This window comes from Monodelphis domestica, chromosome 2, assembly GCF_027887165.1.
Source record: "Monodelphis domestica isolate mMonDom1 chromosome 2, mMonDom1.pri, whole genome shotgun sequence".
Lineage (NCBI taxonomy): Eukaryota > Metazoa > Chordata > Mammalia > Didelphimorphia > Didelphidae > Monodelphis > Monodelphis domestica.
In genome coordinates, this window is record NC_077228.1 from 381,913,567 (window position 1) to 381,940,615 (window position 27,049).

Here is a 27,049-nt window from a genome sequence, read left to right on the forward strand (position 1 = left end):
TTAAATTCATCCTTTTGAGACCATAAAACTATAAGAATTATGCTCAAAAAAGGGCCACAGGGGAAGAAAAACTAAAAAAATTAATTGGAAACTAACTAAATATTTGGAAACTAAATAAAATAAATACTAAAACATACTAACGTCTGAGTGGATCAAAGAACAATTTATAAAAACAGTCAAAAATTTTATTAAAGAGAATGAAAAGGAGGCAATATATCAATTATTTTGGATACAACCAAAGCATTTGTAAGGGGAAAATTTATTTCTTTAAATGCTTACTCAGAGCAATAAAGCAGAGAAAGAGTAGGTCAATAAATTTGGTATACAACTAAAACAACTGGAAAAAGGACTAATTAAAAATTCTTAATTAAACACCAAATTATAAATCCTAAAAATCAAAGGAGATATTAATGACTGAAAAAAAGAAAACCATTACACTAATAAATAATTCAAGGAGCTAGTTTTGTGGAGGAAAATCCAATAAAATAAACCATTGGTTAATTTTATCCAAAAAAAAATTACCAATAGAAGAAATGAAAAGGGTAAATTCACAACCAAAGAATATGAAATAAAATCAATTACTAAGAGTTATTTTGCCCAATTATATGCAAACAAATCTGATAATCTAAGTGAAATGGATAAGTATTTAAAATACATACATTTCTCATATTAACATTAGAGGAATAGAATGCTTTAAACATCTCAGTTTAGAAATATAAATAAATAAAGTATCAATGAATTTCCCTCCACCCCCTCAAAAATTCCTAGGGCCTGAAGTATTCACAAGTGAATTTTACCAAACATTTAAGTAACAATTAAGTCCAATACTATATAATGTTTTGGGGAAATAACTGAACAAGAAACTCTACCAAATTTCTTTTATGACATATGGACGGTGTTTTTACCTAAATCAGGAAGAGAAAAAACTTTAAAAGCCTAATATAAACTATAGATCAACTTCTCTAATGAATATTAACACTGCATTTTAAAATAAAATACTTGCAAGAAGATTATAGCAATATGTTTGAAGGATCCTATACTGTGACCAGCTTGTTTTTATATGAGGAATTCAAAGATTGCAGAATATTGGGAAAACTATCAGCAAAATTGACCCTATCAATAACAAAACCAACAAAAACTACAAGATTATCTCAATATATGCAGAAAAAATATTTTGATAAAATACAACACCTATTCCTATTAAAACACTAGGAACATTGGAATAAATAGAACATTCTTCAAAATAATAAATGGTATCTATCTAAAATCATTAAGCATGGTCTCTAATGGGGATAATCTAGTAGCCTTCCCAGAGAGACAATGATGCCCATTATTACCACTACTATTGAGTGTTGCACTAGAAATGCTAGCTATAGCATTGAGAAGAAGAAATAGGAGTTAGAATAGATCATGAGGAAATAAAGCTATCACTCTTTGTAGAGTATATGATATACTTAGAGATTCCTGGAGACTCAGTCAAAAAGTAATTGAAACAATTAATAATTTTAGCAAAGTTACAGAATATAAAACAAGCTGACATAAATCATCAGCATTTCTCTATAGTAGGAATAAAGTCTAACAAAATTAAAAGGAGAAATCCCATTTAAAATACCTGTTGATAATTTAAAAAAAATACCTCTGTGTCTATCTGCCAAGACAAACCAAGGGACTATAGGATCACAACTACAAAACACTTTTTACACAAATGAAATTGGATTTAAACAACAGTAAATAAATCAATTGCTCATGAATAGGCCAAGCCACTATAATAAAAATGACAGTTCTACCTAAATGTATTTACTTTTTCACTGCCATACAATCAATGTATAACAAAATTACTTCACATAGAAAAACAATAATAAAATTCACCTGGAAGAACAAAAGACCAAGAATATCACTAGAATTAATGGAAAAAAATATAAAGAAAGTTGGGTTTAGCTGTACTGGATCTCAAAATATATTATAGAAAAGCAACCATAAAAGCAATGTGATACGGCTAAGAAATTAATGGAATGGATTATGTATGAAACACCCAGTAATAAATGACCATAATAATCTAATGTGTGACCAACCTGAAGGCCCAGTATTTTGGGGTAACTTGATATTGTGCAAAAATTGCTGGGAAAATGCAAAACAGTATGGCAGAAACTATGTACAGACCAATGCCTCATGTTATATACCAAAGTAAAATAAAAATAGATACAAGATTTAGAAATACAGGATAATGCCATAAACAAATTTGTGGAACATGGAATAATTTACCTGTTAGATCTTTGCATAAGGGAAGAAATTATGTTGAAACAAGACATTGAGAATGGTACAGAATATAAAATAGATAACTTTGACTACATTACATTAAAATGATTTTGGACAAACAAGAACATTGCAACCAAGATTAGAATAGAAACAAGAAACTTGGAAAACATTTATTGAAGTATCTCTGACAAAGCCCTAATTTCTCAAAAATATAGGAAACGGAGTCAAATTTATATGAATATAAAACATTTCCCATTTGACAAGTGGTCAAAGGATATGAACAGGTAATTCTCAGATAAATAAATTAAAACTATCTTTAATCATATAAAATGCTCCAAAATCACAATCAATCATTAAATTAAAACAACTCTGAGGTACCACTTCACACTTATCAGACTGGCTAATATGACAAAAAAGGGAAAATGAATACTTGAGGAGAGGTGGTAAAATTGAGACACTAATACACTCTTAGTGATACAGGGAATTGATACAATCATTTTGGAGAGGAATCCAGAGCCATGCCCATAGGGCCAAAAAACTGTGTACATACCCTTTGACTTAGTATAACCCCAATAGGTCTATATCCCAAAGATATTAAAGATAGTGGGAAAGGACCTACTTGTATATTCATAGCAGCTCTTTTTTTGTGTTGATGAAGAATAGGAAACTGAAGGAATACCCATAAATTGGGGAATGTATGAACAAATTGTGGCATATGATTAGAAGTGAATATTATTGTGCCATAAGAAATCAGAAACAAAGGGATCCTGAAAAAAACCTGGGACACTTATATGAAGTTATATAAAGTGAAATCAGCAGACCCAGGAGAACATTGTACACAGTAATACTAACAGAAATAATGTACAATGATCAACTGTAATTGGATTAAATGTTATTAGTAATGCAAGGATCTAAGGCAGTTCCAAAGAAGTCATGATGAAAAAGGCTATCCACTGCCATAGAAGAATCTGATGGAGTCTGAATGAATATTGAAACATACCATTCTTCACTTTATTTCATCTTCAAGTGTAAGCAATATGTCTTTTCTTTCAGAACATTTTGAATGTAGAAATATGTATTGTATAATGGCATATGTTTAACAAAAATTATATTACATAATGTCTTGGGGAAGAGGAAAGGATGGAAAGGAGGAAGAGAACATGGATCATAAAATGGTAGAAAATGATTACTAATATACACAGAAACCACATATTCAGAACATGAAAAAATACTCTTCTGGCATATGTGTATCATGATTAGGAAGTTGAAGATATCTTATACTTCATCTTCTCAAAAATAGAAATGTAATCACTGAGCTTTTATAAACCACCAGGACTCCAAACCTTTTGTGTAGGACAGTCCTTGATTTAACAAATAAATAAATAAAACAAAACATGTGCCAAACAAAATGAATAATGATACTGGATATTGTTTTATTTCATTGTATCTCAATGTACAGGAGTTGAATTTATTATATTGTGTTCATATAATTCAAGTTGGAAGGATTCCTATTTATTTTTTCAAATGCTAAGGCCTCAGAGCCATCTTAAATGCAGGAGTGTGTATATTTTTTCTAGATTCTTAGTGAGCTCAAATTTTGATTTATTTGCCTGTCAGATTGCTCCTGCTTTTACCAATTAAAAAAAAAAGGCCACATTGCCTGAATATTTTCAAGTCTTTTAAGTGTTGTTTCTTTCAAAAGTTATTTATTATCAGTACTTGAAAATGAAAATTTACCTATGACATGAGCTTTTTTATGTTTTTAAAGATAGTTGTGTATATGCTGAATCAATGAACCAATATCCTATGATATGTTTTATTGGTTTCTTTCAATTCCTAAGAATTAAAAAAAATCTTTTTTACAACGAGATATTAAGATCCTTTTTGGGGGGTAATCCTACATGACTAAATACCATTAGTTCAGGATGTATTAGTTTTGAAATGCTATAATTCAGAAACATGACTCATCATTCTTATAAGACAAATATATATTTTTAATTTCTCTATTAAATTTTGAGGTTTCATTGACTAGCATAGAAAATTATGCTTGAAATCACCAGTTTTGTCAAACTAAGGCTTCCATCCAAGTGTCTAAAACTTTTAGGTTTTTCAAATTATATTTCATGTTAGAAAACTTTTATTTTAATGTTATATAAGTAAGAAATAAAGATTTTCCCTCTTTTTACTTGTTTCCATTTATATCTATTATGACACACTCTAGTTGAAAGGGATATGTCATTCATATATATATATACATATATATATATATAGTCAATAATTCTTTCCAGCTTTCTGTCATTAGTCTGGATTAGTCAGATTTCACCATATTCCTTTCTTTAAGAATGAATTTCGTCTAGGATTTGCCTCATCATGCTTTAATTCCCAAGGCAGTTAGGAATTTTCTTACCATACAATTGTGCCTTGCAAATAATTCATTTTGCCAAGATTGTTGAACATGTCCTCAGTGTCTGTTTACAGTTTATGGCTTCCCAAGTGTTGCTCAGATACACTGTCATCAGATTATTATTTTTTAATGTGACGGCAGTGATAAATGGTCATTTAAATATCGCCTAGTGCCACTCAAAAACTATAATGGAGCATAAGTGTGGCTATCGTACAGAAGGTGAAACCACTCTGAACTTGTCAAGAAATATGCACTGTGGAGGAGGAGAGAGGATTGGGAGTGCAGAGGAAAGAAAGAAGCTGTATATTATGAAAAGTAAAGTAGTCCCCATTGTAGTATTAGAGCATCTGTAATTTTATGTGGCACTCTTATGACTAAAGCATTTATAGTGTCAGAAGAATGGCTTAATGAATGCACTGCCTTGTAATACTCCACAGAGCCTACTTTACATCTTCTCTATTATTGCCTTTCTTTCTACAGATAGTTCCAAATGTTCAGTGTTAAGAAAGCAAAACTGTTCCTGATCATGTATGTTTATTAGAAACAGTTGGTCATGGGGAACACCAGTGGTTCAGATGATTCAAACTTATCTAGATTTTTTCAGTTAATTAAACACAGATGAGAATTGATGACTTCTAGGGTTTTTTTTTTCACTTTTTCTATTACACTGGATAATAATATATTGATATGTGCCAAAGCAACATTATACCTGCTGCCTCTATGAGATATGAGGAATAAAGTCCTTTTTTTATTCCCACAAATTTCTGCAACACAATTATGATAAGGCAAATGTATGTTGATGAGTCTCTTTCCTCTCTGAGGACTCATTAGATTCTTGATAGGGCCATTTCAGCTCATTTTGGCACCATGACATAGGTAAAGAGGTTTTACTTCAGGTTTTCCTTGATTTAAAGTTCACTGGATGAGACTTGGAAACAATTTTTCCCTTCTTCTCTAAAACCATTAGTATAATGAGGATTGAACTTTATCCACATAACACATTGGAAAGTTTAGGTCATTTCATAGGCCACAGGACAATTTCCTCATTGCATCTGGAGTATCACAAACCTGAGGGCAATAAAAGTGAACTTTTGGCTCAATTTCCTGAGTCAAGTTAGGGCCAGGCCAAAGACAGACCATTTCAGAAGTCTTCTTCTAAAACTGCTTATTTTTCAGTAATTGCAAACTTGACGGGAATAACTTTGTTAACTGAATTTCAATGATGCATATGGCATAATAATCAGACCCCCCAAATTTAGGAATTAGTCATTATATTAAGTTGATTTCTTTGCTGGTGCAAGAATATCTTACATTCTTCAATTTTCCAGAATTTTGCAAATTAAAACTTACCTTGGTTCTATTGTTCTTTCTACTTTTCTAAAATTCTAAAGCTTTGTCAAAGACAACAATATTCAAAGAGCAAAATTTTATTCAGGTTGGGTATTGGGTAGGAAATATTTTTTTAGAGAGAGAGAATTAGTAGTTGATTTGCCTTTATCTTAGTTACGTGACTGAAAAAGTTCATCGACATAAATTGCTGATGATAAAAGTGCTCAAGTACATATAGTACAGTTTATGAGACAAGCCCAATAACTCAAGTATTAGGTAAATTTATTCTGACTCATTCTCCCATAATGGTTTCCAATTATGTTAGATTGTCTCATTAGGTCATAGCTTGATAGTAATACCTAAAACTATTAATTAAATATTTATTTCAAAAGCTTTGACAATTTGTTGTTGATTTTTGGACAGATCTCCATATGCTAAAATTAGTGTAACTGCAGAAAACACCTACAAACAGCAGAACTCTACTGAAGATTAGGGTTTTCATCTTATGAAGAGCTATTTACTCACAAGAATGGTAAAACAGTCCCTGCTAATGTATACAATGCACACACTTCTCCAGTGATAGGGGAAATTTTAAAACACACATATACAAACATATATATATATGTATATATATATATATATATATATACATATATGATACATACTCACTACATTCATGCTTTTTGTATATTACATAAAATTATGTAGTGTATATGAAGAAAATGAGACAAACAGGTCAAGTGACTTACCCAGAATCAAAAGTCAGTCAGTATCTGGGATCAAATGTACACTTAAATCTTCTGATTCCAGATATAGTACTCTATCCATTGAACAACCTAGCTGTGCCATAGAAGTATATAGGTGCAAATATGCCTATATTTAATATATGTTTGCAATATATGTATAAATGTGTGTATATATAACTATACCTATGTATATAAGAAATCTTATCTAAAACATGTATATGTGGCTCAGTGGAGACTCACCTTCATGAATTCAAATGCAGCTTTACACACTTATTAACTTTGTGATCCTGGGCAAGTCACTTAAGCTCAGTTCCTCAGTTATAAAAATACACTGGAGAAGGAAATGTCAAATTATTCTTTGCCAAGAAAATTCCAATGTGGGGTCATGAAGAGTCAGACTCTACTAAAATGGATCAACAACAACAACAAAAATACATAATAAATGCTATCTATAATACATATATATGTGTGTGTATTTGTGTAATATATATTTTATATATAACATGTATACAAATAAGGAAGGCAGATACACAGGTGGGTATACATGCACATGTGTGTACACATATGTATATATGTGCTTATACACATATGCATGTGTCTATACTTTAATTTATAAGTCTAAATCCAGGTCTGCCTTCCCCATTTTATACACTTTATATGTAACATATATATTATGCACATGTATTTATGAAATGCTAACTAAAATTAATCAGTAATAGCAGTATACACATAACAAATGGGGAAAGTTCTATACCATGATGCAAAATGTGCAGAAAGATGCATCAGTAAATCTGGACTTAATCCCAAACACAATTGCTACCCACATATCTTTGGGGAAATGGGATATGTGTGTGCAGACCTTATGCTCTTATCTCCACTTGAATATCACCTTTGTCACTAAATAGCTGTATGATCTTGGGAAAGTCATTTAATCTTTACATATTTCAGTGTTCTCATCTTTAAGATAATGATTAAAAACCCTTTTAGCACTTTCCTCAGAGTAAGAAAGTGCTTGTCGAATTAACAAGGGCCTGATCAATGGATTACCCTTATACCTGACTCTAAATTTTAGTGTCTTCATCTATAAAATGGGATTCATAATATCTTTCCTGCTTCTGTTACAGGAAAGCTGTGATGATCCAATGAGATAATCAGCATAGTCATTTCAAAAACTGTAAAGCATTCTATCACTGTAGGGATATATTCAGCATCTCCATTAGGTCAGCAATGTTACCAATTTTTGTGCCTCCAAAGAGAATTTTTCAAAAAGATTACAAAGACCAAGTTGTAGTCCACTCTAAATAGCTATCTCACATGATGTGTTATATATCCTTCATAAGCCCTCAGCTCTTGACCATGGTGAATTACCTCTTCAACAGTGCGTTTGTAACCAGTTGATGAATGACCTTGTCCAGAGCAGCTAGTTCATAGAGACTATTGATATAGTTATAATGTTTTAGGTGATAGAGTACCAATGCCAATAAAGAAAGATATCTTCTGAACTACAGCAATAAATATACATTATAACAACAATATTAGTAAAACACCACAAAACCATGTGTTATCTCTAATGTAAGGTGCAATTTACATCCATATAGTAAAACCATATTGAAAAAATATATACATACTATCAACTAATAATGAGTAAATATTTGCATATTCAGGTCCCCCAATCCAATAATAAAAACAAAAGAAAACAAAACAAAATCTTTTCTTGTGACTCAAACACTCCAAATTATTGCCATCCCTTTCCCCTCTCATAGTCAGCTTTTGAAGGGTAGCACAGTGTGGGGAACAATTTGTAAGCTACAATAGTTGTCTTTATGTCCTCTCTTCTCACTCACTTCTTAACCCTTTTTCAATCTGGCTGTCAAATTCACACTAATTAACAGAAGGTACTCTGTCTAAAGTTCCAGTGATATTATGCTTGCCAAATCTCATCAACTTCTTTCAGTCTTCTCCTTTCTTGATTTTTCTGCAACATTTTAGACTTTTGATCACTCTCTGAATATTTCCTCTGAGCTTTTCTGATATTGTTTCTTGGTTCTCTGTACTTGTCTAACTACGGCCTTTTAATTTATCAATATCTGACCATGTTCTGCCTCCAAATCAATGGTAATTCCAAATCTCTGCTCTGGATTTTCTTTCTCAGAATCTTTTGTCTTGGTGGTCTCACTACCTTTGAAGTTTAATCATCATCTCTATGTAGATGGCTCCCAGAATGATATATCTAGCATTACTTCTGTATCATCTACTGCCAGTTAGAATTGTCCAAGTGGATATCTTATAAGCATTTCAAACATGGCATTTTTAAAGTGAAATCAAATGTTGTCTATTATAACTCCATAATAATTCTCTCATCTATTCCCTTTTCTCTGACTCTAGTGACTACCCAAATTCAGGCTTTTATCCTCAGAGACTTAATTTTTTTAAAGACACATTTATTCAGCATCATAATCACAAATAATTCTGAATTTGCAAATATGTTGCCACCTGTAGATTCTCTGCCACTTCGCTGGCTCTTCACTGCTGCTGAGTTTTCTTTCCTAAAAGTAAGTAAAATCTTCTGATACTGCTATAAATATAGCTACTACTAGAACAACCATAGCCATCTCAGTATAATATTGGTCGATGAGAGCCAGAGGTCCTGCCTTCATGATTTCCTCCTTTTATAGGACTAAAGTTTGAATGCCAATTGTTATAATTTCCAAAGTCTTTATGGCTTCAAACACCTCCAAAAATACTTCTATGATTGTCATATCCATTGTACCCTCCTCCATCTCTGTCATATCTTTTGCTACCATACCAGCTGCCTACAGCAATATGACCATTTAAGTTTACATCCTGGTAAAATTTCCCAGAATAACTTTGACCTCTGACTAAATAATTCACTAGTCACTTAAGCAAAGCTTTCCATGTTTCATAGTTCTTTCTGGTCATTCACAGTATAGTATTATGAATGACTATGTCATCCATGGAGTCATGCTAATCAAAAGTCATAAAAGGAAAACTTTTTTGTTCATTGTCTTGATCTATCATAATTTCAATCATTTCAACTTTTCTGTACTGAAAGGAGAGAGGGAGACCCTAGGTTGATGATACAAATGGGTGACCAGATACTTTGAGCAACCTAGTCTGTCAGAGTATCTGCTGCCCCCACCACCACCCCAGAGAGCAAAATGGCTACTCTCTGCCTTAGGCCAGAGCACTTTGGTCGGTAAATTATTGCATCCTCTTTGTCCTGTTAGAGAAAACCTTGGGAGAAGGAGATAGTCTGTTGACTAGGAATTTTTCTGGACTTAGCCTCTCCCAAAAATGTCCCTTTCTGCACAGAAAAATTGCCAGGAAGAGAGAGCAGTTACAGATGATCCAGGAGTTTGGGCTTAACCTGGATCTGAGAAAACTCTCCCTCCTGGATCTAAAACCTCCATCCACCAACTTTACTTTTACCCCCTTACAAAGATCTGACTGCTTAATAGGAACAACAGCTATTTATTTGGGATAGGAAGACAAGGGTGAGGTTAGGGAAGAGGTCAAACAGGGGTTCTGTAGGCTAAAAGTTGGCCTCAGCTAACAGCCAGGACTGACCTGGAAGTCTTCTCTGTCTTCTTGATTCTCCTATGCTGGCTAACCTAATCTAAATTAAAGAAGCAGCAAATGTCTTTTGGTGTAGCTGGCATGGATGGAGATGTTCCAGGCTTCAGGACTGACTCAATCTGCCCTTCAGGATAAAACCCTCTCAGGCAGCTGAATGTCCAGTCAGTCCACACAAGTCTTGAATTAACAGAGACAAGATCATAAAACAGTCACTGTGGGCATCAGGTAAGACAAGTAAATCCTCAGAAAATGGTGGTTTTCTAATCCTGAAGTGGGAATAGGAGCTGTTTCACTCAAGGGTCCAGAACTGAACTGAACTGAGAAGTTTGTTGGTTTCCCAGAAGTACCCCTGCTACCACTGCCAAATGTTCCAACTGCTCCTGTCTGTTATCCTGCTTCCCCTACATTCCATCTCATCTTTGTGTAGAATTCTCCTTTAGTACTCAACAAAATAGTTTAAGTAAAGACTTTCCTCAGTATCTTCCTTAATACTGCCTACAAAGATCTTTTTCATGCTTACGTGGGCACCTATTCATTGAGATTTTTTTCCTGGAAATGATCAGCTTTGGTTCAAGAACTCTGTCATCAAATTTTTGAGGTCTTTCATTCATGATTGCAACCACCTTTTCCATTCTAGCATAAGTAAAAAAATACAAAACCTTAAAACACTTGATATTTGGAGTTCTCATGAGCACACTGTTTTTGAATGTGTTTTATTGCTCAAAATTGGTCCTTAGACTCTCATCTGTCATCTCAAAGCTCAATCCTCTGATAAAGAGTTTTTGCTCTTAGAAGGACTCTGACTCGGGCATAGTGAGAATAGAGCTAGTCCTATCATTGACCTCATTTGATGGCATACAGAAAGCAGACAACAGCCTTATAATCCAAGTCTCTTTGATTTCCATCTACCTTAAATTCAACCACAAGGATCATATTCTCAAAACACACCAATCTGACCATTTTGTATGCTTGGTCAAGGACTTCAAGTGGCTTCTAATTACTTCTATGATAAAGGATAAATTCCTCAAGGCTCATTTAATGGCTCTCACAATCTGGCTACAGCCAGATTCTACACTACTTAGACATTGTTTCTCTTCATGTATTCTACATTTTAGTAATACTGGCTTACTTTTCTTCCATGAACTTGACATCCCATTTCCTGCCTCTGTTCCTTTGGCTAAATTTTGTCTAGATGTACCCTTCTTACTCCAACAAATTTTTTTTCCTACCTTCCTTAGAGCTTTGCTTAGTGTGCTGTATACTGTTGCATTTCTTTTCTGATTCTTGTAGATGTGAGTCCTTATTATCCTCTACATATACATAATTATTGTCATGGCTTATCCCTTAAGTGATATGAAAATAGCATGAGGGCACTATTTCTTTTAGTAGGAAGAAGTATCCATTTCTTTAGCACCCAGTGAAATAATTTGAGCATGGATAATAAATGCTCTTTGAACTGGACTGGCAGTAATTTTTAAACGAGGATTAAATGAACAAAAGTTTCCATGATATCAAGCTTTAAGCTAAAAATAGAAATAAAATACTGGATATACTCTAACCTATCTTGGACTGGTAGGAGAGGTTCTGAAAGTAGAGTGATACATTAATATAATCACTATTACTGGTATAAAGTAGCCAAGAATCTTTTTATTTATGCATTGAATAAAACCTCTTAGCAGCATATTTTGCCAGGTTGTAATTACTGACAACTATTTATATCAGATACTAAAAGGCCACATAGCTTAGTCACCATGTACTGGGGATTAAGGGGTAGAGGATTTTAAATCCCACTCTTAGAATTCATGCTTCAGTTACTTCTTGGACAAGATAATCTCTGAAATATTTTCCTTAAAAAAGTGATGCTTCGGTGTGGGGAAAAAAGATGTGAAGCAAATAAAGGGAATGACCTTTCTCAAAAGTTTAAGAGTAGAAGAATGTCATCACAGAGGAGAAAAGGAGGTCAAAGGAATATACTTGGAACTAAAAAAAAATAAAACCAACCAACCAACCAACCAACCAAACAACAACAACAACAATGAATCTTCCTAAAGGGAAAGGGGCTGTATTTCTTAAGAGGAAGTAACTGCTTGTCTTCTAAAAAGTCAAGTAGTAGATCAATAAAGGTCAGAAAAAGGGGGGCAGATGGGTAGCTCAGTGGAATGAGAGCCAGGCCTAGAGATGGGAGGTCCTACATCCAAATCTGGCCCCAGACACTTCCCAGCTGTGTGACCCTGGGCAAGTCACTTAACCCCCATTGCCTAGCCCTTACCACTCTTCTGCCTTGAAACCAATACCCAGTATCGATTCTAAGACAGAAGATAAGGATTAAAAAAAAATAAATTTTAGAAAAAGAAGCAAATAATGGTGAAGGTTGGTGATTTGCTGCTCACATAGTGTTAAGGCAGCTATATGCCAACCTAATAACAATAGTGGAGAGATCTATTGTCTTTCTAGTCTTATATCCAAGACATCATAGAAAATGGCCAAAGACTTCATAGAAAATGGTCCCAGACTTATCTAAATGGGTACTACTACCCATTTCTAGTGAGTCACATGGTTATAAATGAACATAAGAAGTGTTACTAAAGAGTTTGTAGTCTTTGACAAAAAGATTGGAAAAGCATACAGGAATAGTTTGCATATTCCTCAGTGGTGATGCCTACTGAAGGTTAGGCAAACAGAACATAAAGACTGATTTGAAAAGTGAATAGCTATTTCAGAAGGTGGTAGCTGAGTATGGAATTTGGATTCCCAGACTATAGATTAAAATATAAGAATAGCAGACTCCTGACCAATGGGAGAACATATGTACGATAGGCATGTACATTAACAAGTATCTTGAAAACCTATGCAAAAGGGATTCAAAATGTAAAGGTTGGAGTCTTGACAAAATTACCACTAAACTAAATAAAATGGACAAGAGTTAAAATGAAGGAATAATAAAAGTTAAGGTAACTAGAAGCTTAAGAGTGATAAAATCCAGGAAAAGTGTCAGTAATTATACTTATATCCTTAAATATATTGATGAATATATTATACATGTTACATATAGTTAAACATAAACATAAATATACATGAATGAAGAAACACACAAATATATGCATGTTGAGATAAATGACCACCTCCTCAAAAATAATCTTGAACTCTGTGTCAGTGTGTCTTTATTCAGGACCCTGAGCAAAGATGATTCTTCCCCTCTGGTTACTTGACAGTTACAATCATATTTTGAAAGCTAACTAATCAGAATATGCAATTTATAAATGCAATTATTCTAATTATTCAGGTAGGGTTTAACCAATAAAAACATGAACTGGAATTTAACCAGTCTTAGGAGGAGGAGAAGGAGATTATATACTATTTTTCATTCTATTTCTACAGGCCACTTCTTATCTGTCACTTATCTCATCTCTGAGAGGAGACCATTGTGGAAAGGAAAACTGAAGCAAGTTTTGGACTTTCTGCCACTCAGGTGGAACAAACAGCAGTTGGAATGTTAGAGAGAAGATATTGACAAGAATGACAGTTGGTGGGGGGAGGGGAACTTGGGAAGTGACAGGTCTTGCTACTCTTTCCTGGCCATTGGACTGGAAGGAGTGTGCTCTCTCTCTGTCTCTGGATAGAAGTCTCTCTATTCCTGGACTTTCCCAACTCTGTGCTCTACCTGGATTCCTGTGATCATGACATTGAACAAAAAGATTTAAGAGGACAAGTTTGAACTATAAGACTGGTCTTTAGGGGCATCAGCCTGAAGAGACAGGCCTAACCAGCTCTGAAAGTCAGAACCTTTTCTTCCTCTTGCTGTCTACTGCTAAAGATTTTGAACTTAAGAAGGCTAGCATATATTAGCTTAGACAGGAATAAAAGAAACCCTCCACCTGTCTGTGAGGCCTAGCCTCAGCTCAAAAGCTAAGAGAAACTCAAACCCAATTTAGGGAAATCTTGATTTCCTCTTTCCTGATACCTTCCCAATCCAAACTTGTTATTAAAATAATCTTGAGTTAAATAAGTCAGATAAGAGGACTATCATTTCAGGGGAACATAGAGGGAGCTGAACCCAAGGACAGCCATTCAACCATAAATGGTCTTTATTGGACCCCTGCGGGGAGGCTTATCCCTCAGGGGCATCTGTGCTTACCTGATCTGGGGTATCTTCAACATCAATCAATAGAGAAGACATCTTCTCAGGCTATCATAGACGGCCCATCTCTCAGGAAGCCCATTTTTCAAAGATAGCTTCTCCACAGGGAGTATCTCTCTCCTTTTACCTTGCCAGAATCCATATTCTCTCTGTCCCTGCAATTCCTCCATTCCCTGTTACAAACCCTTCCATATCGCTTATCCCTCTTCAATTCCAACAATTCCTTTAACTATTACACCATGCTATCTCTATTTACCACATATATATTTAGATATGCACATATGGATTATATATATATATATATATATATATATATATATATATATATATACACAAACATATATTCCCAAAGTTTACATAACAAATAAGAAGATGTAGAAGTCATAAAAATTTTGATAGGATATTTTATTGAGACTGGTTGAGATGACTATGTGAAGGAAATTTACCTTTCCCCCTTTCTAGGGTCACTCCTGTTGACCACATGCATACCTGGTGTGAGTCTGAACTTGACCCAAGGCAAAGATTATGTGAAGGAAATCATTGAGTGGATTGGGTCACAAGGATAGAATGACATTATGAAAAAGGCAGCAATAGAGTCAAGAGATCATAAGACAGGAGGCAGGATGGATGTCCCCTGCACAACCCCCTAGTCTGAGCTCTTCCCTAAGTGGCCCAGGCAAAATAGAAAACCACAGTTAGCTCCTGAGATGTGATGTGTGAGAGTTAGGGGGCATGTAACAGATTTTTCTGTTTAGCCAGGAGAGAGGAAACCACAAGTCACTTAGCATAAGGAAGGAAAGAGATGTATGATGCATGTAGACCCAGAAGGAATCTTTGCTCAAAGTTCTGGGCCCCAAGGGAAGATGCTCTGGATATTTTATACACCATCAATGGGGGAGGGTTTCCATAAGTTACATGATACATACACAAGAGATTCAATGGGTTAAATGATATATACACAATCAGGGTTTCTATGGGTTTCCATGGATTATGAACACAATCATGACAGGCAAGTATGGACATCAGAACATAGGCAAAGACAGACTTTGAGGGGTCAGGAATACTTGTATAGTCCGTAGTATGGTAGAGATTTTACATCAATGCATCATGGATTTATCAGGTCACAGAATGGGAAGTAACAGTGCCCTATGAAGTGGAAACACTTGCTTTGTTTTGAAGTTTCAGCAGGTGCAGGGGAAGGAGAGGCATTTTGTAGCAAGTTTCTGGGTGTGTCAGCCTTGCAAAGCCAGTCCTTAGAGCATAAGGGGGTCCCTTAATGGGGAAAATTGAAGATTTTTCACTACAGCCAGAGAAAAAGGACTTCCCTGTGAGTGTGGCTAGGGGTCCTAATGGCAGCCACAGAATAGCAAGCTAAATGGAGTAGCAAATAAAGTAACCTATAAATCTGTCTCCTATTTTTCCATTTTCCCCTTTACTACTTTTAATTTAATAAAATTATTAATTAATGTCCAGTCTCATAATTTCCTATCTCATTGTTCTATGAATGAAATGTGGATATGAATGGGAGGGGATAGCATTGTATATTAAGAAAGTATACTAAAGGTGCTAGAGGTGCCAAGATGGTAGAGTAATAAGAAAAATACAGTCATTCTATTCAACATAACTCTTCCATAAATATTTAAAATATGTGTCAGAGTAGATTTTGAAGTGAGGCTTAAAAAAAGAAAGTATAAAAACTTGTTCTTGGCATGGAGGATACTAGTATTAAGCTCATTTTTTCTCAGTAAATATTTTTTCTTTATAATGAAGATGTGGGTTGAAGAAGATAAAGTACACAATAATGGAATGGATGTAAATGCACAATAAACAATCATCACTGTGAATGGAATAAACTCACTAATAAAACCGAAGAGGAAGCAAAACTGATTAGAATGAAAAAAATTCCAACAATATGTTGCCTACATAAAACATACATTTTAAAACAAATTATTTAAAAATATTTTCCATGTTTACATAATTCATTTTCTTTCCCTTCCCTCTCCCCACCCCCATTCCCAAAGCTGACAAACAATTTCACTCAGTTGTACAAATGTTATCACTTGATACCTATTTCCATATTATTCACTTTTGCTATAGAGCAATTTTTTAAAGTGTAAACCCCAAATCACATGCCCATATATACATGTGATAAGTGATTTCATATGTTTTGATTTTACATTTCTACTCCCACGGTTCTATCTCTCAATGTTGTTAACATTCTTTCCTATAAGTCCTTTAGGAATGTCCTTACTTGTTGCATTGCTACTAGTAGCAAAGCTGATTACATTGGAGTGTTATAGAATGTTTTACTTTCTGTGTACAGTGTTCTTTTGGTTCTGCTCATTTCACTATGTGTCAATTCTTTGAGGTTCTCTCAGTTCATATAGAGACCTTCCAGATCATCATACCTTTGATTAGACTTTTGTCAGATTTTTTTAAAATAAAAATATTTTTATCCAATTTGTTGATTCCCTTCTAATTTTAGTTGCATTGGTTTTGTTTGTACAGAAACTTTTTAATTTAATAAAATCAAAATTATTCATTTTCCATTTTATATTATTCTATCTACTGCTTGGTCTTAAATTCTGTCCTTTCATGTAGATCTGACAGCTATACTATTCTATGTTCACCCTAATCATTTATGATTTCCCTCTTTATATTTTTCATTTACCCATTTTGAATTTATTTTGACATAGGGTTTAAGATGTTGATCTAAAACTTATTTCTCCCATACTGTTTTCCAGTTCTCCTAGAAGTTTTTTTTTGTCAAATAATGGGTTCTTTGTTGCAAAAGCTGGGATCTTTAGGTTTACTGAATGCTATCTTGCTACTGTCATTTACCCCAAGTCTATTACATTGATTCACCCTTCTATCTATAAGCCAGTACCTAATTGTTTTGATGATCACTGCTTTATAGTATAGTTTGATATCTGGCAATGTTAGGCCTCCATGATTCACTTCTTTTTTTTCATCAGTTCCTTTGATATTCTTAATCTTTTGTTCTTCCAGATGAACTTTGTAGTAATTTTTTCTAATTCTATAAATTTTTTTGGAAGTTTGATAGGTGTAACACTGAATAAGTAAATTAATTTAGGTAATACTGTCATTTTTATTATATTAGTTCATACTGCCAATGAGCAATTATTGTTTTTCCAATTGTTTAGATCTAGTTTTATTTCTGTGAAGAGTGTTTTTTAGTTATGTTCATATAATTCCTGAATTTTTCTTGACAAGTAGATTCCCAGGTATTTTATATTACCTAGCGTAATTGTAAGTGGAGTTTCACTTTCTAACTCTTGCTCCTGGGTTTTGTTGGAAACATATAAGAATGAAAATTATTTCCATGGGCTTATTTTTCACCCTGCAACTTTGCTAAAGTTATTAATTCTTTCAACTGGCTTTTTAGTTGATTTTCTCAGATTCCCTTAGGTATACCATCATGTCATCTGCAAAGAGTGATATTTTAGTTTCCTCATTGCCTGCTTTGATCCTTTCAATGTATTTTTCTTCTCTTATTGTTACTGTTAGCATTTATAGCACAATATTAAATACTAGTGGTGATAATTGTCATCCCTGTTTTAATCCTGATCTCATTGTGAAGGCATATAACTTTTCCCATTTAGATGATACTTGCTGATGGTCTATAGTTTTCCTTCTCTGTTTTTGGTCTTCCTGGTTTGGGAATCAGTACCTTGTATAATAAAAAGAATTTGGTAAGACTAATTTGTCTACTTTTGTCCAATAGTTTGTAGATTATTGGCATTACTTGATCTTTAAATGTTTGATAGAAATCACTTGTGAATCCAACTAGCTATGGCGATTTTTTTCTTAGACAGTTACTTGATAACTTGTTCAATTTCTTTTTCTGACATGGGATTATTTAAGTATTTTATTTCCTCTTCTATTAATCTAGGAAATTTATATTTTTGTAAACATTCATTCATTTCACCTAGATTGCCATATTTATTGTCATATAGTTGGGAGAAAGAGATTCTGAGAAAGAGATCTTAATAATTGCCTTAATTTCATCTTCATGTTTCCTGTGCAACAGTGAGATACCAAAAGATAACTTGTATCTCAATCCTCCTGTGCACCAGATAAAGAGATTAGAGGTTCCTGCAGCAGAACCAGAAGCAGTGGTTGACAGTTTGAGATAGAATTATCTGCACAGAAAACACTGAAAGTATTAAATTCAGCTGACTATGAGATGGGGACTCTGTTCTGATCTTAGAACTATGAATTCCCTGAGGAGAATAGAACCCAATTAAAAAAACTGATTACATCTGGAGCTCATTGTTCTGACCAGATGTCAACAGCCCCAATCTCCCCAGCCTCTGAATATTGTGAGAAATGACTAAATCTTCCATACCTCTCCTCCCTATTGTTGCTCCTCCCAGGCTCCCTATAGTACTCAACTGTTACACAAAACAACTTATGTAACGACTTCTCCAGTCAATGCATTCCATAAGACTCCCTCTCTATTAAAAATGTTTTTGAATCTTGATCCCTCTGCCCTTTGTGGGCACCCCTATAATCTAGTCCTTTGTGGCAACCCTGTAAGTCAATACCCTGCCTAAGTCAAAGAACACTAACTGTTGTTTTGATAGTACTCTTTAATTTCAGTTGATAAAAAAAAGCTCACTTCACATGGATCAGGCTACACTAAGTGCAAATAAAATGTAAAACATCTAAGAAGATATTCTCATAAAGAACTGTTTGGCAAAATCTCAATGAAACTTGAATATTAGTGTAAGTGGATTACAATCATTCTATAATTTCTTATTGCTTATTATTCCCCTTTTTTATATGAGTAAATAAAATTACCTGTGCCATAACTGATTCATGTTTATTCTGTGTGTACCATTTTATCACCCTTCCCCCTTTTCCTGGGGTGGACCCTAAAGATTATAACAAAAACTAGAATTGTTCCTTAGAAAACTGAAGTAAGGCTATAATTGGAGCACCAAAGAGCCTAGTCTCTCTACCATAATAAAGACTACCCAAGAGCAATGAACCCAGGTTAAATTGTGAAAGTATGTCAAAAGAAAGGATTAGAGAATATCTCTAGTCTACATGCTTTTAAGCTTGCAGTGTTTGGCTAACCCTATACTAGGTCACAATCATTATTCATAGGCTTTAAAATAACTATAAAGGGATTGTAGTTTAACATTCTATTTTTTACTGATTAGGAAACTGAAGCCCAGGAAGTGAATATATTACAATGTCTCTCTCCATTAATGGAATCATTCTAAAATAATATTATTCTTCCTAGAGCCATTAAGAATGATACCTACAAAAGTAATTTAATCCTTAAAAGACGTCAGAAATTTCCCTACTAGTATGCCTAATCTTGACTCCTGAAGAGTAATGATGTACTCTGCCTCTTTCCTCTAAGTAGAATGCCCATAGACTCATAGGATCATGGATTTATAGCAGGAAGAAATCTTAGAAGTTATCTAATCCAATTCCTTCATTTTATGCAAGCTATAGTCTTAAGAAGACATATACATTTTCAGATATTTCCAATGCCTTCATTGACTTGGATTAAGTATATATATTAGTAGTAAGGAGGATGGGAGAATAAGCAATAGCCCCCTAATTTCTAAGGCTTTATATTGTCTCTATGGTACAACACAATTTTAGTTGAAACAGGGAGAGAGCAGGTTTGAATTTTGCTCAAAATTCTAGAATAGGGTTTGATCCTGGGAAGAGGAATAATTGAAAAGGAAGGTTACATTAAGGAATGCAAAAAACAAAACAAAAACAAAACCCCAAACTATTGGAGCATGATAGTAATATTACAAAAGAAACATTTATAAATAAAACTTTGAAATAAAAGTAGTGGTTTGATATTTTGTAAATAAAATGTATAATAATAATAATAAGAGAACCTTAAATTATCCCCCTTTTTAATATAAAATCTTCAGTTCAATTTTTCATTCCTATTTACAGTTTAAATCATCTCAGCATAATTTTTATTCCTCTTTACAGTTTAAACCATCTCACCAAAAGCAGGGTTCCCTGAGGAGTTACTTTGTCATAGGCACATAATCTTACTAGCATTCATGTTCATTCACATAATCCTAATAAGCAGCATCCATTGATTGCTTACTGTTTTGCAGTCAAACACTAGGGAGTATTTGGTTAAAGAGGCATTACATTTTAATTGTAAACTGCATCTATGTGAATGTTCGTGGGGCATACATTGGAGTAATCAGGAATTTTTAAAAGACAAAACAGAACAAAAAACAGAAATGAATATTCCAATTTAAACAATTATTCCAATAAATACAATTAGGTTGTTAATGACCTAACATTACTATATTTCTTTAAAAAAAAAGAAAAAAGAAGAGAAAAGGTAAAAAGGTCCCAAAGAAGCCACTTTAGTAGTGGTCAGAGTTGATATGTATAATGAGAACTGTTTAGTCAATGATATTTATTAGATATGAAAACTATTTCTATCTAGTTTTTTTTTCTTTCCAATCAGCTTTTTCTTAGCATCTATGGTACTTCAGAGATGTTGATTACCTTTTTCTGAAGTAGAAAATTGAAATTTTTACTTTTCCTAAATTCTGGATACCAGGTGAAAAGTATAACTGTGCACTCTGTCCTGACCAAACAAGCAGCAATGAGTGCTGTCCCAGAAGCCTCCTGAGAGTGTCTGTCATTTACAATCCACTTCCTGTGTCTAGAATCATAATCATCCATTTAATGTAAAAATGAATAAAGCAGAGTGGAATTGAAATAATGAAGTAATACTAGAGATTTTCACCTTTCAAAATATATTTTCAATTTTTCTTGATGAAATTCTAAGTCAAAGATCTTCATAGAGTTGTCAAATGTAGTAAGAACATGGCTATGGTAGAGTGAGAGAGAACACATTTACAATATAATTGATTTATTTGTCACATAACTATGGGGAACTTTTCTTTTAAGGAGTTTTTAAAATTATTTTTATTTTAGTTTTAATTAATTACTTTAATCTTCAGGGTTCCTCCTGCTTAAATTATTTTCCTATATCCAAACACTCACTAGATATTGTCAGTTATTCCCCTTGAGATGGTGCTTGTATTTGTTCCTTATTTTTCTTCTTTTAAAAAGTATTTTTATGGATGCCCCTTTTACCATCTTCCAAAATATTACATATTCAGGCTTTGGTCTTTCTGAAGATACCTCATAAAAATGTTTTAGTTTAGAAGCAAGGGGCTAGATTTGCAAAGGGCAAAATTATGGCTGAGACTAAATGTAATAATTATTTTTGTCACCAAGGATTTAATTTGTAAAATCCTAATTAAATAACCAAGCTGGAAATTTTATGTTGTTTTAATTGATAGTGGAGGAGATTAAAGAGAAGGAAGAAGGAAAGGAGTAGGTCCATCCTGCCCCCTCCCCCACCTGGCTGGTACCAAGTGGGGAGATTAGGAGATAAAATTTTGGAATATGAAAGAGAGAAGAATCAGCCTGACCTCCGAAGGGGCTCAGCTAAGATGCCCGAACCTGAAATCAGCTACAGGGAAAAACTCACCACCGAACTCAGACAATACCCACCATCATACCAAGATGTCTTAATGCCTAGCCCGCTGCCAGCCAGACTCATCTCTCCAGGGAAAGAAAAAGAGACAGGAAGTGACATGCCTTACATAGACAGTTTTACATCACTTTCCTGCATCTCATCTGTACCAATGATGACTTAGCTTGGCTTAGGATAGTCCAGAGGACTGTCCTTTTTTTGTACATGTCTGTTGAAGGCCATTTCCTCAGATAATTAAATCTTGAGTTTGATGCAGACCTTCCTAATCTTGTTAAACTAAGAAGGGTGGAGAATGTAGAGTTTCCAAGCCCTGATTCTGTTATTTCAAGTATCTCCATTGTTAGTGATCAGGAAATAACTAAATCAGATCATCTAAAGAATGGTCTGATTAGGGTAGAATAGTTTTAAAATTCACAGATTATATACAATTGGACCTCATTTTACATGAACTCAACAGATGCAAAATTAGCTATATTTGTTTGACAATTGAAAAAAATAAAAGCAGAAAAATATGTTAATGAAAATATTTAATTATTCATTAAATCAGTACTATTTTTCCAAATAGCGTAAAGTGTTACATCAGTTTACCCAATCATTCTTATTCTTACTCTGAGAAGTGACTTAGTATGAGTTGTTACATTGTTTTGTGTCAAAAATGTTTTCCTGCATATGCCCAAAGGGCGATAAAAGACTGTCTGCCCTTTGATCCAGCCATAGCACTGCTGGGCTTGTACCCAAAAAAGATAATAAGGAAAAAGACATGTACAAGAATATTCATAGCTGCGTTCTTTGTGGTGGTCAAAAAATGGAAAATGAGGGGATGCCCTTCAATTGGGGAATGGCTAAACAAATTGTGGTATATGTTGGTGATGGAATACTATTGTTCTAAAAGGAATAATAAAGTGGAGGAATTCCATGGAGACTGGACAAACCTCCAGGAAGTGATGCAAAGCAAAAGAAGCAGAACCAGGAAAACATTGTACACAGAGAATGAAACACTGTGGTATAATCCAAAGTAATGGACTTCTCCATTAGTGTCAGTACAATGTCCCTGAACATTCTGCAGAGATCTAGGAGAAAAAACACTATCCACAAACAAAGGACAAATTGTGGGAGTAAAAAGACTGAAGAAAAGCAACTGTTTGACTACAGGGGTTGAGGGGACATGATTGAGGAGAGACTCTAAATGAATACCCTAATACAAATACCAACAACATGGAAATGGGTTCGAATCAAGGACAGATGTGATACCCAGTGGAATTGCACGTCAGCTGTGGGACGGGTGGTGGGAGGGGAGGGAGGAAACGAAAATGATCTTTGTTTCCAAGGAATAATGTATGAAAATGACCAAATAAAATAATGTTCAAATTGAAAAAAAAATTTGTTCCTGCATCATCCTTCTTGGAGTTCTTATTTGTGACCTGACATGTCAGCATTAGAACAGTGCTTCTCTCTGTATAATTAATTACATTTAGTTATTAATAATGGCCACAAAGTACAAGAACAGTGATGCTGGTAGATCTGACAAGTCTAAGAAAATTCACAAAGTACATATAGTGATTTGTATGAGAAATACTCATAAAATAATGAGATTTGCTATTAAATACAATTTTGATCTTGTAGAAAGTTCTTGTAACATATTGGTCTCATAAAAAGATGTCCAACTCTACTGTACTTAGTCTATGATGTAACAAACATTTACATCCCAAAGAATTCGTTTTCATTCAATTCTCTTCTCTCAAATAAGTTCTCTGGCTTCAGTTCCTTATCTGCAAAATGACCTCTACAATGACCCTGTTCTTGACCCACTCTTCTCTTTCCTCTTCCCTTTTTCTTTCTACACTTATTTTATGCTACTTGAAAACTACTCCATTTTTCAACGTGGCTCTATGTAAGGTCCTACTATGGAGATGAAGTGAGACTCATGGTTTTTGCTGGCTAGAACATAGCATTAGAATGTGAACCAAAAAAATCTGTCTCACACAGATTAGTCAATGAAGATTTGGAAAGATGAAATAATGTGTTCAATAATATAGTAATTTTCTCACACATTCTGGATATAGACTCAGTTTCTGAGTTTCCAGATACAGTTTAGTCTAAATATTTTATATTGTCTTGGTGGAATAAAAGTTTGGGTGATGCTACTTAATCATAGTTTAAACCAGGCACAATACCTCAACTAGTTAATTCCTGAACCTAATTAATTTTTCACTCTTTCTAATTTATATATTATATGTTTACATTTCAGAAATCATTTCTTTTTATATTGTTTTCCTCTTATTTCATTTGTTGTTCAGTTCTTCAATCATGTCTGACTCTTTGTGACCCTATGGATCACAGCACGCCAAAACTATCCCTGGGGTTTTCTTGGCAAAGGCACTGGAGTGGTTTTGCCATTTCCTTCTCTACTAGATTAAGGAAAACAGGGGTTGTGACTTGCCCAAGATCACACAGCTAGAAAGTGTCTGAGACCATATTTGAATGTAGTTCTTCCAGACTCCAGGCCCAGCACTTTTTCCACTGAGTCAACTAACTGTCTCTTCACTTTTTTTAGGTATTCTCTACTTTACTTTCTCATCAGACTTCTATTTTTTTATCATTTCTCACCATGATCCCTTTCTTTTCTCATTCTTATAGTGAATTTCTTCTTCTCAGTCATTAATATTTCTAGCATAAAACACATGAAACATACTGCATGTGGGCGATACCAGGAATAGTTTTATTTCTATGTAAGTTATAAAGGGAATGAGGCAGGGTATCTATCCTATTCCTATTTCTGGGTCATTAATCAGCCAATTAATTAGTCAACCAACAAATGCTATTGTATAATTAAAAATCCACTACCCTAAAAAAGAACTACATTTCCTGGGAGCCCACTGAATTCCTGTTCTTATGTACTTCCTGTAGACAGGGGATATAAGGTGGGGATGTGGAGGGTCTTGCCTCTTTGGAATGATGGCAGCGAGTTTGGCAATGGTAAGGTAAGGTGGGCTAATCAACCATGGATGCATGGTCTTTATTTTATATACTCTTTATTCCTTGATTTCTAATGATAATTAGGAAACCTCCTAAAATATAATATTTTTATTATTTGAGATCTAATTTTAATTTTTATAGTGATGGCAACCACTTGGAGATGAAATTCTCAATCTTTTTAAGATAGCCTAGATAAAATTTTTTAAAGCCATGTTTCTCCAGCCAAGGCTTTTTGCCTCCACCCCACCCAACCAGAACTCTAAAATCTCTTTGGAGCTGCTGCCCTTTTCTTTCCCTACTTTTTGTCTCATCTTGCTCCCAACCAGTAGGGCTATTTTTAGCCAGGGGACTCTTGGTGAAGTGGAGATATCACTTCTCTCTCCTATATGCTTGAGCCCATGTTCCTCAGTTTCTCACTGCTGCCTCTGGCATTACTGCTCCTGATTCTGCTCATTCTGGCTACTAAATAACAGTGGACTGTTCCTTGCTCCTGCTGCTGAACCAGACACCTGGATGATCCCAGCCATTTGGTCCTAAACTTATTGATCCAAATCACTCCTCTTCCTGTTCAAATCCCAATCCCATCCCCAGCCCCAGCCCAGTCCCAGACTGCTAGTAGCTGTCACTGTGTCTTCGGAACTCACAAACCTGGAACTGCACTCCAAGAAGCTGTTAAAAAACTGGAGTGTATTTTCCTTAGCCACCTAACTCCCTCTCCACGTGGTTGGGGAAACAAACTGCTCCCTAGCATTTTATCTCAGGTGGAAGGGGAAGTGAAGAAGGAAGTTATTCTTCCAAACAGGAAGTAAATTTCAAGCATGGCATATTCTATGTACGAGCAGTACCTTGCCTATTTCAAACATCTTCTCCCATTCATGAGGGCACTGATCCTTTCACTTATCCTGCCTGAGATTGAGGGGAGAAATTCATCTCCCTACAACCCTTTGTCATTTGGATCTGCTCACTCTCTAAGAGTCATTCAGTTTGGGATTCCTCAAACCCATTTTCTACCCATTTTCTTCCTCTCTATGGGAGATACCAGAAAAGTGACAAAAGGAATCTGAATGGATAGAGAAAGGAACTTTAATGAGACTGGAGGTGAAAATTTTTAAGCCTTTTCAGACTCCATTATTTTATGAAAGTCTCTGTATTTTATTGTATTTTGCTGGTTTTTTGTTTATGACTTAATTTTGTTATTTTAAGTTCATATATTAATCTGATCAGTATTATTCTATTACACTGAATCATTTTAGTCTACTGTGTTTTAACTAATAGACATATTCTGTTACCTTTCCCCTATTACTATTTTAAAAAATGTTGTAAAATATTGTAAAAGCCCATAAACAGTTTTTTTTTCATTTTTCATTTGTTAATTGTCACATAGATGATGGATGGACTTCATCAAAACTGCTTACATTTGTACAACAACCATTGGAAAATTTAATGAGCTAAACATCTCAAGTTGATTTTAAGAAGTCTTTAGATATGATTTTTAGATTTTTTCAACAACTCTGACTTATTATGCATCGGAGTTATTTGTAGCAAGAGGCTGAAGTAAAGCACAATTGTAATCCCCATCTCCCACATTTGTAAAAATGTGAATGGATGGGACATAACAGTGTCATATCAAAGGAACTGGGAAATTTATCCCAGGGCATGGTACCTCTGGATGGATTCCAAGAGGTAGCATCTCTCATTTGTATCTCATCAACTTACTCTACCCTTCCACAAGAATGATCTAGATTCTTGGTGATATTATTTTAGACCCAACATCAACAGTACAGAGGTTTGTATTTTTTCTAGACTCCTCTGCCACATTTTTGTAATAATGGCAATAATAGATTTTTAAAAAATATCTCAGCCAAGGTTGAAACATTACAACACCTGAAAACCTTGTGACAAGTATTCATTAGCTTCTAAGGTCTTTTTTTTTAATGTCATACAGCAAACTCATATGAATCCTAATGATAGTAAGTTTGTTGGATATTGTCATTAAATGGGCTATCATATGGGGGGATTTTTTGATACCTTTTGTATGTGCATTACCTTTGTACTGCTGTTCTTTATTTAAA